The following is an 18,057-nucleotide window of genomic DNA, read 5'->3' on the forward strand; positions in this document are numbered from 1 at the left end:
AGGGCCGCATTTATTTGAGGCAGGAAGTTGGACCAGATGACCTGTTCATGCCTCTCTGTCAATGTTGTTCTGTTTACAAAGAGATGGTGAAAGTAGCAGTAAATTGTATCCTCCATAGCTCGTTATTCTGGGGGAATATGGCTTAAAGCAATCACTGAATTGAACACTGGGTTTCCAAAGCTCTGGTAGTGCAGTGATGCAGTTTTTCTTTTTCTTTTTTTTTTTTTTAAATGGAATCTCCCTCTGTTGCCCAGGCTGGAGTGCAGTGGTGCCATCTTGGCTCACGGCAACCTCTGCCTCCCGGATTCAAGCAATTCTCTGCCTCAGCCTTCCGAGTAGCTGGGATTACAGGCGCCCACCACCATGCCTGGATACATTTTTCATATTTTTAGTAGAGAAGGGTTTTTGCCATCTTGGCCAGGCTGATCTTGAACTCCTGACCTCGTGATCCACCCACCTCAGCCTCCCAAAGTGCTGGGATTACAGGCGTGAGCCACCATGCCTGGCACAGTGATGCATTATTACATACCTGTGTGTAGAGAGACATGGAAGTAAGTGTGTAAGAATTCTATAAGGAAGATGCAGAAGGTATGAAAAGTGAAAGTCAAAACTTGGAAGTCACATGAACTTGACCCCTTAGGCATATTGCTTGAGAAGCAGCATGGCACTTTGACATCAGACAGCCCTGCATTCAAATTCTCACTCTGCCACTTACTAGCTGGGCTGTCTGGCAGCAGTCAGGTAACATTTCTCTCTGTGTCAGTGTGCGTCGGTTACATGTAACGGAAACCAATGTGGCTGCCTCGAGCAGACACCTCAAGCTCTGGACCTCTGGACCTCACAAAGGGCCGACAGATGAGGCTGTCAGTTTCCACCATCTCTGCTCTGAAAATTAGCTATGTAGATTGTGGATTACACGGGAGGCCCGGGTCCTACACCACAGTCTGGGCAGGAGGGCTGGGTACAGCAACTGTAATTGATGAGACAGTAGCATGACTGTCCCATCGTGATAGTGTCCAGTGGAAAGGAGAGGGGTTCCCTGAAGCAGAATTGGGAGAGAAACATTGGATAGTCACTACTGCCTCTGAGGCTCAGCTCACTCACCTGTAAAATGGGGATAGTGACACCTGCCTCAGAGAGGTTTGTTTAGGATTCAAATTAAGTAACTAAACTGGTTTGCACCAAAAAAAGTCAGTAAATGGTACTTATTGCTACAATCTAGTCAAATCCTTAGTGTCCCTTTTGAAGATGGTCCATGGCAACTTTTGTTAATTCCAATATGTATTTTTAAAAGAAAAAAGGAGCATATTCCCTACATAGTGAAAATAACACCCATATCACACTTAATGCGACTAATAATAATTTCTTAATACCAGCCAGTACGTTCAAATCCAAATTTCCTTGGTGACTTTTTTTTTTTTTTTTTTTTTTGAGACGGAGTTTCGCTCTTGTTACCCAGGCTGGAGTGCAATGGCACGATCTCGGCTCACCACAACCTCCGCCTCCCAGGTTCAGGCAATTCTCCTGCCCCAGCCTCCTGAGTCGCTGGGATTACAGGCACGCGCCACCATGCCCAGCTAATGTTTTGTATTTTTAGTAGAGACGGGGTTTCACCATGCTGACCGGGATGGTCTCGATCTCTTGACCTCGTGATCCACCCGCCTCGGCCTCCCACAGTGCTGGGATTACAGGCTTGAGCCACCGCGCCCGGCCCTTGGTGACTTTTAAATCGGTCTGGTCGACTGCCTCATGCAGCGGGTTTTCTCCGTGGACTCATGGAGGATAAGTTTATTGTGATATTCACCCAAGCCCAGCAGAACTGGAAAGGTACATTTGTAACTGGAAAAAAAAAAATCATGGACTGTATTTCAAGACTAAATAGAGTTGATCTGGGATTTCCCTCTGTTTTGGTGTATCCAGGTCACCACTCCGCCTCATTAGTGCCATCTGTATTTAACACTGCCATAGTTAATGAAAGCCTCAGTAGTTAAACACGTGCGTGACACCCTCTGCTCCTCTAGGGTGCATGTCCAAAGCTTCCAGTGCAATTTAGCATTTATTGAGTGCCTACTATATGCAGGAGATTTCTCCTTATAACCATTCTGGTAGACAAGCCACACTTAAGCTTTTCTCCTGTTAATTTTATATATCAAGAGCCAGATTTGGCTGTCTAAAGTAGGAGAGAAGAAACAGTCACATTACAGGATTACTTGTCTATGAATTTTAAGATCTAGTAAAGAGAATCCTTCCAATTCTTATAGGGACAAACATTTCATAATATAAATTTTAAAATTAACAAAGATTAAAAAGAAAAGATCAGCCTGTTTGCTTCTTCGCACCCAGTGATGCTTCTCCTACAAGGACAAAGAGATCTGTAAAGAAAAATCTTATGCTAAGTCTAGGAAACCAGTCTTTCGGGCGTCATTGAAGTAGGGAAAGACAGCCATTCCCAATCTGGAGTCTTCCCCAAAGACTGCTGTTTCTAGTTCCTTGAGCCAGAAATCACTGCCTTTAAGACAGCAAAAAGAGAAAGAAAAGTTCTGAGCCAGGATTAAAAAGGTACAAAATCAAATATTTAATTAATTAATTTTTTGAGACAGAGTCTTGCTCTGTGCCCACGCTGTAGTGCAATGGCACAATCTGGGCTCACTGAAACCTCCAACTCCCGGATTCAAGCGATTCTCCTGCCTCAGCCTCCTGAGTAGCTGGGACTACAGGTACGTGCCACCATGCCCAGCTAATTTTTTGTATTTTTAGCAGAGACGAGTTTTCACCATGTTAGCCAGGCAGGTCTCGAATCCCTGACCTCAGGTGATCTGCTCGCCTCAGCCTTCCAAAGTGCTGGGATTACAGGCATGAGCCACCGCCCCCAGCCCCAAATTGAGTATTTTATAAGATCCAATGTGAGAAATGAAGTGGAGAAAAAGGCTCTCTTAGGTGTTGCCAGAGGGAGTGTAATTGGAAACACCCTTTCTGGAGGGCAATTTGGAAATGCTATCGAGTCTTTAAAATGTTCATACTCTTGGAATGAATCCCAAGGAAATAAATAGGCTATACCCAACGATTTATCCATAGGAATAGATTTATCCATAGGAATAGTCATTGCAACATTGTTCACAATAGTGGAAAATTGGACATAATCTTAACATCCAGCCACAGGAGACTTGGCAAATCTGATTTAGATTGGTTCAGTAATTGACAGGACATCTGTCCATGATGGAATATTATTCAGGCATTACAAAGGATGTCACAGGAATGAGGTTCTCAGAGTTCACGGTTCAGGGAATCTCTGAAATTATATGCAGAATTGTGTGTGTGTGTGTGTACACACTTCTAAGAGAAAGGATTCTTATGGGTTCTCAAATAGGCACATGACCCAAGAGAGTAAAAAATCACCACTGTAGAAAATATTTAAAGCAGAAAGATGTGGACAACACATTATTACATGAGAGAGAGGGAAGGGTAGGTTAAAGGCAAGTATAATACAATCTCATTTTTATACAAAATGTGCATGTACGTATGTGTGTAGGAAAAAGATTAAAAGGTTACCCATCAAAATGATAATCATTGCTATCTCAGAGCGACAGGATTATAGATAATTATTTTCTTTTTTCTTTGTTGTATTTTTTGATCTTATTACCCTGACTATGTATTGCTATTATGTTTAAAAAGATACTTTTTTTTTTTTTGAGACAGAGATTTGCTCTTGTTGCTCAGCCTAGAGTGCAATAGCGTGGTCTTGACTCACTGCAGCCTCTGCCTCCTGGGTTCAAGCAATTCTCCTGCCTCAGCCTCCCATGTAGCTGGGATTACAGGTGTGTGCCACCATGCCCGGCTAATTTTTTGCATTTTGTAGAGACGGGGTTTTACTATGTTGGTCAGGCTGGTCTCAAATTCCTGACCTCAGGTGATTCACCGCCTTGGCCTCCCAAAGTGCTGGGATTACAGGTATGAACCACCGCCTCGCCTACTTTTTTTTTTTTTGAGATGGAGTCTTGCTCTATCTCCCAGGCTCCCAGGCTAGAGTGCAATGGCGCCATCTGGGCTCACTGCAACCTTCGCTTCCCAGGTTCAAGTGATTCTCCTGCCTCAGCCTCCTGAGTAGCTGGGATTACAGATGAGCACCCACGCCTGGCTGATTTTTGTATTTTTAGTAGAGATGGGGTTTCACCATGTTGGCCAGGCTGGTCTCAAATTCCTGATCTCATGATCCATCCACCTCAGCCTCCCAAAGTGCTGGGATTACAGGTGTGAGCCACTGGGCCCGGCCAAGAAGTACTTTTTGAAAAAACATAAGATCATGGACCCTGGAACCTGAAACCACATTACATGGGTCCCAACTTACCAGCAAAGGAATCTACAGTGTGTTTCTTAACTTCTCCAGGCCTTAATTTCCCCATCTGTAAAATGGGAATAATAATAGTTTGTATTAACAGCTATAAGATACCAGGGCCTAATACGAGGTAAGTACTCAGTGAAGGCTGGCTATTGTTAACAGTAAGGTGTGGTTATGGAAATTTATTATGTTTGGTTTTTATCCCGGGTATGTGACTCCTTAGCTAGTGATTACTTTGTTTTATTTTGTTTCGCTTTGTTTTTTGAGATAGTCTTGCTCTGTTGCTCAGGGAGCACAGTGGGGCAATCTCGGCTCACTGCAAGCTCCGCCACCTGGGTTCAAGTGATCCTTGTGCCTCAGCCTCCCAAGTAGCTGGGATTAAAAGTGTGTGCCACCATGCCCAGCTAATATTTTTAATTTTTAGTAGAGATGGAGTTTCACCATATTGGTGAGGCTGGCCTTGAACTCCTGACCTCAAATGATCAGCCAGCCTTGGCCTCCCAAAGTGCTGGGATTAGAGGTGTGAGCCATGGCACCCCGCCATCCCTTTATATAAGCCTTACTTTTCTCATCTGTAAAATGGGCACCATAATCTCTAACTTGCTGGGTTTTAGCACTAGAGAAAATAATGTGTCTTGTGTATAGTAGGGGCTTAAAAAATGATAGAAATGGCCCACATAGAGTAGAATTATTTCCTTTATAAATTGACAATAAATGCTTAGAAAACTAAACCGTTTGCTTTTTTTCTTCACACTGTAACAGAAATCTCATTTACTTCCAGCTAAAAGCAGTGCAGTGAAGAGGGTGGTCTATGAAAAGACTTTGAAAAATGCCACATTCTACGTCTAGCCAATTTTGTCACTGTAATTACTAAGTGTTACCTATGGCTTTATTATTATGTACCGGTCCTGGGACTAATCATTCTTATATTTTTCTGTATCAACTTCAATTTCTCTCCCCTTTCCAGAACTGGGCAGCTGACAACAAAAAAATATAGCACATAAAATATGACTCACCATGCTGGGCGCATTGGCTCATGCCTGTAATCCCAGCACTTTGGGAGGCTGAGGTGGGAGGATCACAAGGTCAGGAATTCAAGACCAGCCAGGCCAATATGGTGAAACCCCGTCTCTACTAAAAATACAAAAATTAGCTGGGCATGGTGGCATATGCCTGTAGTCCCAGCTACTCTGGAGGCTGAGGCAGGAGAATTGCTTGAACCTGGGAGGCGCAGGTGGCAGTGAGCCGAGATCATGCCACTGCACTCCAGCTTGGGTAACAGAGTGAAACTCTGTCTCGGAAAAAAAAAAAAAAAAAAAAAAAAGTGTGTGTGTATATATTTATATATATATATAAAACTTACCAGAAGTGGCCATCCTCTCCCTGTGCAACTCATCTCCAACCCTCGTGAATTATCTGATTAGCATATTAGCTTGATGAGAACAATCATCTCTGAAATTTTAGGAAGGTTTGGTGTTTGCTGGGTATCTGTGATGTGCTTGGTCCTGTGTGAAGTATTTTTCACATGTTGTCTGATCTAGGCTGTAGGCTGAATCTTCCACTGCCCTCATACTGCGTGTCCAAACCACTGGCAGTTTCTGTGGCTCTTATTTCAAAACGTATCCTGAAGCCAATCACTTCTCCCCACTTCCACAGCTACCACGCTTGCCTAAACTATTATCATCTCTCACCTAGATTTTTTTTAAAAACAATTTTTTTTTTTTTTTTTGAGATGGAGTCTCACTCTGTCTGCCAGGCTGGAGTGCAGTGGCACAATCTCCGTTCACTGCATCCTCCGCCTCCGGGTTCAAGCGATTCTCGTGCCTCAGAGGCTGGGATTAGAGGCGCGTGCTACCAACTAGCTGGGATTAGAGGCGAGCGCGACCACGCCCAGCTAATGTTTATAGTTTTAATAGAGACAGGGTTTCACCATGTTGGCCAGGCTGGTCTCAAACTCCTGAACTTGTCAAGTGATCAGCCTGCCTCGGCCTTCCAAAGTGCTGGGATGACAGGCATGAGCCACAACATGGCCAAAAACAGATTATTTTTAAGAGCAATTCTAGGTTCACAGCAAAACTTAGTAAAAGGTACAGAGATTTCCCATAAACCCCTTTTCCCAACACGTTCACAGCCTCTCTCATTGTTAACATCCCACACCAGAGTGGTACATTTGTCACAATCAATGAGCCTACATTGACACATCATTATCACCCAAAGCCTGTAGTTTACACTAAGGTCATTCTTGGTATTGTACATTCCATGGGTTGTGACAAATGTGTAATAACATGAATCCACCATTATAGTTGCATATAAAATAGTTTCACTGCCTATTTCACTAAACTATTCATAAAATAGCTTAATCCTCTTCTTCTGCCAATTCATCGCTCCCTCCCCCCAGCTCCTGGCAATAACTGACCTTTTTACTGTCTCTATAGTTTTGCCTTTTCCAGAATGTCATATAGTTGGAATCACACAATACGTAGCCTTTTCAGGTTGGCTTCATTCTCTCAGTAATAAAGCATTTAAGATTCCTCCATGTCTTCATGGTTTGATAGTTCATTGCTTTCTTTCTTTCTTTCTTTCTTTTTTTTTTTTAAGAGACAGAGTCTCAGTCTGTTGCCTAGGCTGGAGTGCAGTGGTGTGATTATAGCTTACTGCAGCCTCAAACTCCTGGGCTCAAGTGATCCTCCCACCTCAGCCTCCCAAGTAGCTGAACTACAGACATGTGCCACCACTTGGGGGTAATATTTTTACTTTTTTAGGGTAAGATCCTCCCGCCTCAGCCTCACAAAGTGCTGGCATTATAGATGTAAGCCACCGTGCCCTGCCAGGTCATTTCTTGTTAGCATTAAATAACATTCCATTGCCTGGATAGACCACAATTTATTTATTCATTCGTATACCAAAGTACATCATGGTGGCTTCCAAGATTTGGCAATTATAAATAAAGCTGCTATAAACATCTCTGTGCAAGTTTTTGTGTGGACATAAGTTTTCAACTCCTTTGGGTGAATACTAAGGAGTGAAATTGCTATACAGTATGGTAAGAATATGTTTAGTTTTGTAAGAAACTGCAAACTGGTCTTTCAAAGTGGCTGTACCATTTTACATTTCCATTTGGAGTGAATGAGAGTTTCTGTTGCTCCACACCTTTGTCAGCATTTGATGTTGTCAGTTATTTGAATTTTGGGCATTCTAATTAGTGAGCTGTGATATCTCTCTGTTTTAATTTTCTTTTCCCTAATGACATATGATGGGGACCATTTTTCATATGAAGTTTGCCAGTGGTATGTCTTCTTTGGTATGATGCTTGTTAAGGACTTTGGGCCATTTTTTAATAGGGCTGTTTGTTTTCTTATTGCTACATTTTTTGTATATTTTGTATATCTTTGTGCATTTTAGATAACAGCCCTTTTATCAGATATCTTTTGCAAATAATTTCTCCCAGTGCGTGATTGTCTTCTCATTCTCTTGACACATCTTTTAAATAGCAGATGTTTTCAATTTTCATAAAGTTCAGCTTACCAATTATTTCTTTCACAGATCATGTCTGTGGTGTTACGTGTCAAAAGTCATTGCCAAACCCAAGATTGTCTAAGTTTTCTCCTACATTATCTTTTAGGAGTTTTATAGTTTTGCATTTTACATTTAGGTTTATAATACATTTTGAGTTAATTTTTGTCAGAGGTAAAGGTCTATGTTTAGGTTAATTGTTTTGCCTGTGGATGTCCGTCACTATTTGTTGAAAAGACTGTCATTTCTTTATTGAATTGCCTTTGCTGCATTGTCAAAGATCAGTTGACTGTATTTACGGGGGTCTGTTTCTGGCTCTCTATTCTGTTTCATTTATCTAGTTGTCTATTCTTTCACCAATACTTCGTGATCTTGTTTACTCCAGCATTACAGCAAGTGTTGAAGTCTGGTAGTGTCAGCCCCCAACTTTGTTCTTTGATATTGTGTTGACTATTATGAGTCTTTTGCCTCAGAATGAATGTGTTGTTATCTACAAGATAACTTACTTGGATTCTGATAGGGATTCTATTGAGTCTTAAAGTTGGGAACAACTGAGTCTTCTTGTTCATGAACATGGAATATCGCTACATTTATTTAGTTCCTCTTTGATTCCTTTCCTTAGAGTTTTCTAGTTTTCCTCATATTGACTTTGCACATATTCTGTTAGATTTATATCTAAGCATTTCATTTTGGGGAGTGCTAATGTAAATGGTAACATATTTTAAATTCCACTTGTTCATTGCTGGTATATAGGAAAGTGATTGACTTTTGTATATTAACCTTATGTCCTGAAACTTTGTTATAATTGCTTATTAGTTTCAGGAGTTGTTGTTGTTGTTGATCCTTTTGGATTCTCTGCATAGACAGTCATGTTTTCTACGAACAAAGATAGTTTTAGTCCTTCCTTCTTAATATATATTTTAATTTTCCTTTTCTTGTCTTATTGCATTAGCTAGGACTTAAGTATGATATTGGAAAGGAGTAGTGAGAGGGAACATTCTTGCCCTGTTCCTGACTTAGCAAGAGGGCTTCTAGTTTCTCACCATTAAGTAAAATGTTAGCTGTAGATTTTTCATAGATGTTTTTTATCAAGTTGAGGAAGTTTCTAGTTTGCTGAGAATTTCCCTTTCTTAATTATGAGTGAATGTTAAGTTTTGTCAAATGCTTTTTCAGCATCTATATGATCATGTGCTTTTCAAATCAAGGCCTTGCATCCCTGGGATAAATTCCACTTGGTTATGGTGTGTTGTTGTTTTCATACATTGCTGGATTCACTTTGATGATATATTGTTCAGGATTTTTGCATCTATGCTTATAAGACTTATTGATGTTTAGTTTGGTTTTGGGACAAAGTTTTGCTCTTGTTGCCCAAGCTGGAGTGAAGTGGCATGATCTCAGTTCACTGCAACCTCCGCCTCCTGGGTTCAAGCGATTCTCCTGCCCCAGCCTCCTGAGTAGCTGGAATTACAAGCACATACCACAATGCCTGGCTAATTTTTTATTTTTAGGAGAGATGAGGTTTCACCCTGTTGGATATGCTGGTCTTGAACTCCTGACCTCAAGTGATCCACCCACCTTGGCCTCCCAAAGTGCTTGGATTACAGGTGTGAACCACCACACTTGGCCATGGTTTGTAGCTTTCTTACAATGCTTTTGTCTGATTGGGGGATTGGCATAATGCTGGCCTCATTAGAGTGAGTTAGGAAGTGCTCCCCCTGCTTCTAGCTTTGAAAGTTTAATTCCACTGAGGTCTGAGAGCAGATGTTGTATGATTTCTCATATCTATAAATGTGTGTGTGTGTGTGTGTGTGTGTGTGTGTGTGTAAGTATACATAAATTTAAATTTGTTGGATGTGTTTTATGGCCCAGAATATGGAGTATCTTGGTGAATGCTCCATGTAAGCTTGAGAAGCATGCATATGCTGCTGTTGTTGATGGAGTCAACATATATCAATTACAGTCATACATTGTATAACAACAGATCACATATACAATGGTGGTCCCATAAAACTATAATACCATATTTTGACTGTGCCTTTTCCATATTTATATATGCTTAGATACACAAATACTTACCATGGTGTTATAATTGCCTATAATAACTTGCTATACAGGTTTGTAACCTAGGAGCAATAGGCTATACCATATAGCCTAGATGTATAGTAGGCTATACCATCTAGGTTTGTGTAAGTGCATTCTGAGATGTTTACACAATGACAAAATTACCTAACAACACATTTCTCAGAACATATCCCTGTTGTTAAGTGGCACATGACTGTATACACAGGAGGTCGATGGCACTGTGGAGTTCAACTATGTCCTTTCTGATTTTCTGCCTGCTGGATCTGTCCATTTCTGATAGAATGGTGTTGAAGTCTCCAATTATAATAGCAGATTCATCTATTTGTCCTCACAGCTTTAACAGTTTTTGCCTCACGCATTCATACACTCAGTGTCATGTGTGTAGACCTTAAGGATTTTTGTGTTGTCTTGGAAAATCCATCTCCTTATCATCATTTAATGATCCTCCTTACCCTGATAACTTTTTTTTTGTTTGTTTTTTGCTCTGAAGTTCTTCTCTGTTTGGAATTATATAGCGACTCCTGCTTTCTTTTGATTAGTGTTAGCATGGTATATGTTTTTTTCATCAATTAACTTTTAGTGTATATGTGTCTTTACACTTAAAACCAGTTTCTTATAGACAACATATAGTTGGATCTTCTTTTTTGATCTGTTTTAAAAATTTCTGTCTTTCAATTGGTATATTTAGACTATTGATGCTTAAAGTGATTATTGATATCATTGATTAATAGCTACCATATTTGTTACTGTTTTCTATTCATTGCCTTTGTTGTGACTATTTTGTCTTCCATTGTTTTTCTGCCTTTTGTGGTTTTAATTGAGCATTTTATATAATTTCATTTTTTCTCCTTTATTAGCACATCAGTTGTACTTCTTTTTCAGTGCCTCCTGTTTTCTATATACTTCTTTTTTTTCACTTTTAGTGGCTGTACTTGAGATTGCAGTGTACATTTATCACTAATCCAAGTCCACTTTTGTATAATGCTATACCATTTAACAGTTAGTGCAAATTTGTTAAAATAACAAAATAGTCCCAATTCCTCCCTCCTATCCCTTACATCATTGCTATCTGTATTTGTCCATTTCCACACTTTTATAAAGAACTGCCTGAGACTGGGGAATATAAAGGAAAGAGATTTAATTGACTCACAGTTGAGCATGGCTGCAGAGGCCTCAGAAAATTTACGATCATGGCAGAAGGCGAAGGGGAAGCAAGGCACCTTTTTCACCATTCTTCTTTGGCAGAAAGAAGTGCCAAGCAAAGGGGAAAGAGCCCCTTATAAAACCATCAGATCTTGTGAGAACTCACTCACTATCATGAGAACAGCATGAGGGAAACCATCCCATGATTCAATTATCTCCACCTGGTCTCTCCCTTGACATATGGAGATTATTGGGATTATAGGAGTTAAGATGAGATTTGGCTGGGGACACAAAGGCTAACCACAACACTATCATAGCTGTCACTCATACATAAACATACATAAGTATATATCAAATACATAGTTGCTGTAATTATTTTGAACCAACTATTATCTGTTAGATGAATTACGAATAAGAAGAATAAGTTTTTATTTTGCCCTCACTTATTCCTTCTCTGATATTCTTCCTTTCTTTATGAAGACCCAAGTTTCTGACTTACATAATTTTCTGTTCTCTAAAGAACTTCTTTTAACATTTCTTGCAAGGTCTACCAGTGACAAACTCGTTTGATTTTAGCTTGTCTGAGGAAGAATTTTTCCTTCACTTTCAAAGGATAATTTCATAGGGTACAGAATTCTTGGTAGTTTTTTTCTCTTAACACTAAATATTTCATTCCACTCCCTTCCTGCTTATGTAGCTTCTGAAGAGAAGTTGGATGAATTCTTATCTTTAATCCTCTATAGGTAAGAGTTTTTTTCTCCTGTGATGTCTTTCAATATTTTTTATCTTTGATTTTCTGTAGTTTGAATATAATGCGCCTAGGTGCCTTTGTTTGCTTGTGGCTTTAGGTTTTTTTTTTGTTTATTTGTTTGTTTGTTTGCATTTATCCTGCTAGTGTTCTATGCACTTTCTAGGTCTGTGGTTTGGTGCATGACATTAATTTGGGGGCAATCCTTGGTCATTATTGGTTTAAATATTTCTTCTGTTCTATCCTGTCCTTCTTCTCCTTCTGGTACTCCCATTATGCGTATGTTGCAGCTTGTGTAATTGTCCCACAGCTCTTGGATATTCCGTTCTGCCTTTTTCAGTCTTTTCTCTCTTTGCTTTTCAATTTTGGAAAGTTCTATTGCGATACCCTTAAATTCAGTGATTCTTTCCTCAGTCACGTCCAGTCTGCTAATGAGCCCATCAAAGGCATTCTTCATGTCCTCTACAGTGCTTTTGACCTCTAGCATCTCCTTGACTCTTAGAATGTTCATCTCTCTGCTTACGTTGCCATCTCTTCCTGAATGTTGCCTACTTTGTCCACTAGAGTCCTTTGCATCTTTGTCACAGTTGTTTTCCATTCTTGGTCTGATAAGCCAATATCCCTGCCATCTTTGAGTTTAGTTTTGATGCTTGCTCTTTCTCTTCAAGCTGTGTTTTCTGCCTTTTAGTATGCCCTGTAACTTTTTCTTCATAGTGAGACGTGACGTACCGGGTAAAAGGAAAAGTGGAAAATAGGTCATTGTTTTGTTTTGTTTTTGAGACAGTTTCAGTCCTGTTACCTAGGCTGGAGTGTAGTAGTGTAATTTTGGCTCACTGCAACCTCCACCTCTTGGGTTCAATTGATTCTCCTGCCTCGGCCTCCCGAGTAGCTGGGATTACAGGCCTGCGCCACCATGCCTGGCTAATTTTGTATTTTTAGTAGAGATGGGGTTTCTCCATGTTTGTCAGGCTGCTCTGGAACTCCTGACCTCAGGTGATCTGCCCGCCTCAGCCTCCCAAAGTGCTGAGATTACACGTATGAGCCGCCATGCCTGGCTGTAAATAGGTCTTTACTAATGTAATGGTAAAGTGTTGGGGGAGGAGAAGCATTCTATGGTCCTAGGCTTAGGTCTCACTTTTTTCCGGTCTGTGCCTCATGCTTCTCAGTCCCCACCCGTAGCCCTACCTGCCAACATTAGGTGGAAGAGGATGGCTACAGTGGATTCGAGCTGGGTATTTATTTTACTTCCTCTAGGTAAGTTAGGCTCTGAAAAATCCCCAATAGTTTAAGCTCTGGTAACATAGTTCCTCCTGAGGGCAGGCTTTGTTAGAAGAATGGGGCACCTTGGAGGATTTCAAAATGGTTACTTTCCCCTCACCTTTCCAGATGCATGAGGGGACTTTTCTGCAGCATTCGCTATGGGAAGCTGGTAGAGCTCTTGGAAGTAAAGCTCAAAAAAGTGTGGGTACCTTCCTGTGACTGGGTTCCCTGGAGTGTTTAACTCTCAGACTTGTCCACATTGAGCCCGTAGTAATTCATCAATTACACTTTAGGCGTTCCTTTCCTGGCACTGGCTCCTGCTGAGGTTTCAGCCCTAGTAAGTTGTGATTCTCTCTATTTGCCTGTTTGTCTCTCTGAATTTTAGGACTAGCAGCTTTCCCCGTGACTTTGCTTTTCTAATAGATCTAAGAAGCGTTGTTGATTTTTCAGTTTGTTCCGCTTTTTGCTTGTTAGGACACAGTGGCGACTTCCAAATTCCTTACATGCCGTTTCGGAAACCTGAAGTCTCACCTGTATTTTTACCGTAGCCTCCTAACTGGTTTCTGTCTTCTGTCTATGCCCACAGCAGAGCAGCTCCAACATGCCTTTAAAATATAAATTAGATGATGTTACTTTCCTGCTCAAAAGCATCCAGTGGCTCCCCAGGTCACTCAGAGCAGAAGTTGAAGTACTGGGCCTGCCAGCCGCTACAACCTGCCCCATCTCCAGCACTCTGCCGGGAATTCCTTCTCCCCAGTGATGGGCTCTCCTCCAGCCACGGTGTCTGCCTTGCTGATCCTTGAAGCAGATACGCTGTCATCGCCGGGCCTTTGCACTTGCTTTTCCTTCTGCCTGGAATGATCTTCCCCCAGGCTCCTGCATAGTCCGGTTCTTCCCTTCTCTCAGCTCTTGATTCAAATGTTGTCATCGCAGTGAGATTTTCCCCAAGTCCCCTACAGATTCTAGTAACTCCTTCCCAGTCACCCCATGGGCTTCTTCCCCTGCTTTTTCTCCATAGTATTTATCACTCTCTGATTCACCATATAGTTTACCTTAAAAAGAACTTACCTTTTTCCCCCACCAGAATGTAAGGCTCATGAGGACCAGGGTTTTTAATCTCTGTTATTTCCTGTTGTAACCTCAGTGCATATAAGTCCCCAATAACTATTTCCTTTATGGATTATGATTGTACTTATCTAGATGAGTCAAGGGATGGTTGTGGCCACGGTTCAAACTCAGGTCTTCCTGACTCAGAGCCCATGTTCTGAATGACTATGCGACATTGCCACTCAATTCCGTGTTGAATATTGAATATCTGATGCGTTCTTCCAAATGGCTATTACCTACACCCTGACAGTCTTCTATTTCTTGGCTCTTATTGGAGTTGATTTTTCTGAGTTAGAAAGAACTCTCTATGAGCTGCATCCTAATATTTCCTCAAGATAATTGCATTGCAAAATAGGCTGAAATAAGACTGCTCACTGCATTACCTGCAAGGCTCTCTCCTCCATCTCGCTTCACTGCAGCCTGTCTGCTAGCTAAGGTCAGAACTGCACTGCTTCTGGCCAAACATAATCTCAGGTTAAGTGGTCAATATCATGTGAGCTTAAAAAAAATTATAAAAACCCAAACAGACTGATAAGATTCCTCAAGTTTGCATATTTTATAGCCTTCAAAGTGCCTTTAAGTGCATAATCTATTTTGATGCTTATAATGACCGGCTGGGCAGGTCACTGCTTACCTCGTTGCTTGGATGAAGAAAGGGAGGTTGGCTGGGTACTGTGGCTCACGCCTGTAATCCCAGTGCTTTGGGAGGCCGAGGTGGATGGATCACCTGAGGTCAGGAGTTCGAGACTAGCCTAATCAACAAGGAGAAACCCTGTGTCTACAAAAATACAAAATTAGCTGGACGTGATGGCACATGCCTGTAATCCCAGCTACTGGGGAGGTTGAGGCAGGAGAATCGCTTGAACTTGGGAGGCGGAGATTGCGGTGGGCAGAGATTGCGCCATTGCACTCCAGCCTGGGCAACAGGAGCAAAACTCTGTCTCAAAAAAAAAAAAAAGAAAAGAAAAGAAAGGAAGGTCACAGTTAGTGGCAGTGCTGGAACTAGAAGACCTCTGGTCTTCTGACCCAAGAAGCCCAATTCCTCTTCAAACTGAGTGGTCTCCAGTTGATTTCTGTACTATTTATCACCAGCTTTAGTTCCCAGTTCTGATAACTTTTATTCATACATAGCATCTGGAATCCTGATGGTTAAAATGCATTGTGTAAACGGGGACAGACTAGATGTGTTTGGACTTGTGTAGTTTTTGGCTGCCCGACATCCTTGCTACCTTCTTTTGGTCACAACCCCAGCATCAGTTTTGGACAATTACTTCTGCCCTATTGGTTGCAGTCTTAGTTGGGCTGTCAGTCAACGTGGTGAAGGAGAGGGTGTTTTCCTCAAGCCAGACCAATCAGATTCAATGAGTTGGGATTTGAATTCAAATGGTAGAGGGATACAAGAAGGTTGTGTAAAAAACAGTTTGCTCCCATGGAATATTATGCAGCCATCAAAAACGATGAGTTTGGGTCCTTTGTAGGGACATGGATGAACCTGGAAACCATCATTCTCAGCAAACTGACAGAAGAGCAGAAGATCAAACACCACATGCTCTCACTCATAGGCGGGTGTTGAACAATGAGAACACATGGACACAGGGAGGGGGGCACTACACGCTGGGGTCAGTTGGGGGGAAATAGGGGAGGGACGGCGGGGAGGGGAGTTGGGGAGAGATAGCAAGGGGAGAAATGCCAGATGTAGGTGATGGGGAGGAAGGCAGCAAATCACACTGCCACATGTGTACCTATGCAACAATTTTGCATGTTCTTCACATGTACCCCAAAACCTAAAATGCAATAAAATAAATAAATGGGGGAAAAAAAAAAACAAAACAGTTTGCTACCAAGATGGTTGATTAGCTCCTATTCCGGGATGTCTCTGGAATAGGAGCCAAGTGTTCCCAGCTCTTCTAGCCTCATTCTCAGCCATCGCTGAATTCTGTGAGTTGGCCCTTCTCCCAGTACACCCTCTTGCTTAAGTTAGTGAAGATTTGCTTCTGTTGCTTGCAACCGAAGAGCCCTGCCTGGAGTAGGGAAGCATTATGGGAAGCCTGACCTCCTTCAGCAAGACTGGACCCTCTTCTGTGAAGGTAGGCTGGGCTCATGAGTGTGCTGTGGTGTTCTCTGTGGTCAGTGGGTCAGTGTGTCACCTTGTTGGCTTCTTGCCTGGGACCTCATGGCCTGTCATGGATGTGGGACCTGGCAAGGCCCCTCCGCAAATCAGAGGAATGTTCAGGTTGAGGAAGATACGAGTAGAATGGGCTTTCAAGGTGCTCCTCAAGGACTTGAGGAGGGGAGAACAAGGAGGCTCAGGTGTCTTAATGGAGCTGTAGGGGGTGCCCAGGTGGGAAGAACGAGACCCAAATTTGGAAAACAGCTTTCTGCTTTGTTCAGAAAGTTTGGTGGTGATCAAGACTTCCATGTTGTTTCAGGCCTCCCAATTCTCATATTTTAGATAAACGGTAAGACCATTTGACAATGATGAGGACATAGGGAATGGCATGGGTAGATGAAAGGGCAAGTCAACCCCCAACACACAGAGAACACAGACTTTCTCTTGGGTGCCTCTTGCTCCCTTTTGCTTTTTTATTCTGTGGCCTTCCTGCTGGTTTCAGTGCCAACCACACACCTTCTCTGCCATAGACAAAATTTGTTGAGTTTCCGTTTGCTCGCTCTCATGGGCCAGGTTTACAGCACTGAACTCGCCCCTCCAGGCCCTATGATTAGTGTGCTCTGAGAGCCCGTTCTGTGCTAGGCATGGCGGCAAGCCCTTTCGCATCGAATGGATGAACCCATTTAATTTGCACAGTAACTTTGTGAGGTAGTAATAGTATCTCTGTTTGCAGATGAGGAAATCGAGCCACAGAGAGGTTAAATAACGTATCTAAGCTAGATCAGATAGCTGAAAAGTGGCAGAGCCAGGTCTTGAACCAGACTTGACAAATTCCAAAGCTCTTCAGGAGTCCTGAGATTTAATCCTAACTTTATTACTTGCTAGCTCTGTGACTATCTCTGCAAATAAACCTCTTAAGTCTGGGTTCGTTTACTGGTAAAAATAATGGCAGAGATTGGAGGTGAAGATTGGTACCACATTCTTTGCCAACCTAGCTAATTGATCAGTGTCTGTCAGGAAGGCTGTGCAGATAAGGATTCAAAAGCTATGCTGAGTTCAGTAGGAAAGAGCTCTGTGATCACTTAGTGATGTCTGCATGGGCCCAGAAGAGAGGATAGGCTGCATTTAGGTCATATGTTAGCCATCCTGCGATCATGAAGTATTTCAAGCTGTTAAATGTCATGATTCTTTGATTTAAACACCCTGACCTTTTAATAATAAATAAGCCCATCCTGACTGTATTTTTTTCTGTCCTCTTTTTATTTTTCCTCTGGTTAGGTCCTCTTAGTTTTTCACTCTTATTCAAAATCCATCATCATGGACTAATTAATCGAATTGCTAAAGGATCTCCTTCTCTTAGCCAAGGCAGCATAAGTATATCTGTTATCTATTGCTATGTAACCAATCATGCCAGAACTTAATAGCTTAAAACAAAAATGATTGATTTCTCATGACTGACTGGGGAGCTCTGCTCCACATGCTGTTGGCTGGGGTCTCTCATGGGCCTACATTCAGTTGAGAACTTGACTGGGGACCTTGGCTCTCCACTGCGTGGCCTCTCTTGCCTGTAGTGCATCTCCATGTGGCCTCTCTCTCTCCATCTGTACTTTTTTTTTTTTTGAGATGGAGTCTCACTCTATTGTCCAGGCTGGAGTGCAGTAGTGTTATTTGGCTCACTGCAACCTCCAACTCCCAGGTTCAAGCGATTCTCCTGCCTCAGCCTCCTGCATGCTGGGATTACAGGTGCCTGCCACCGTG

The sequence above is a fragment of the Sapajus apella genome, unplaced genomic scaffold (genome assembly GCF_009761245.1).
Source record: "Sapajus apella isolate SASKATOON/1434 unplaced genomic scaffold, GSC_monkey_1.0 scaffold14, whole genome shotgun sequence".
NCBI lineage: Eukaryota > Metazoa > Chordata > Mammalia > Primates > Cebidae > Sapajus > Sapajus apella.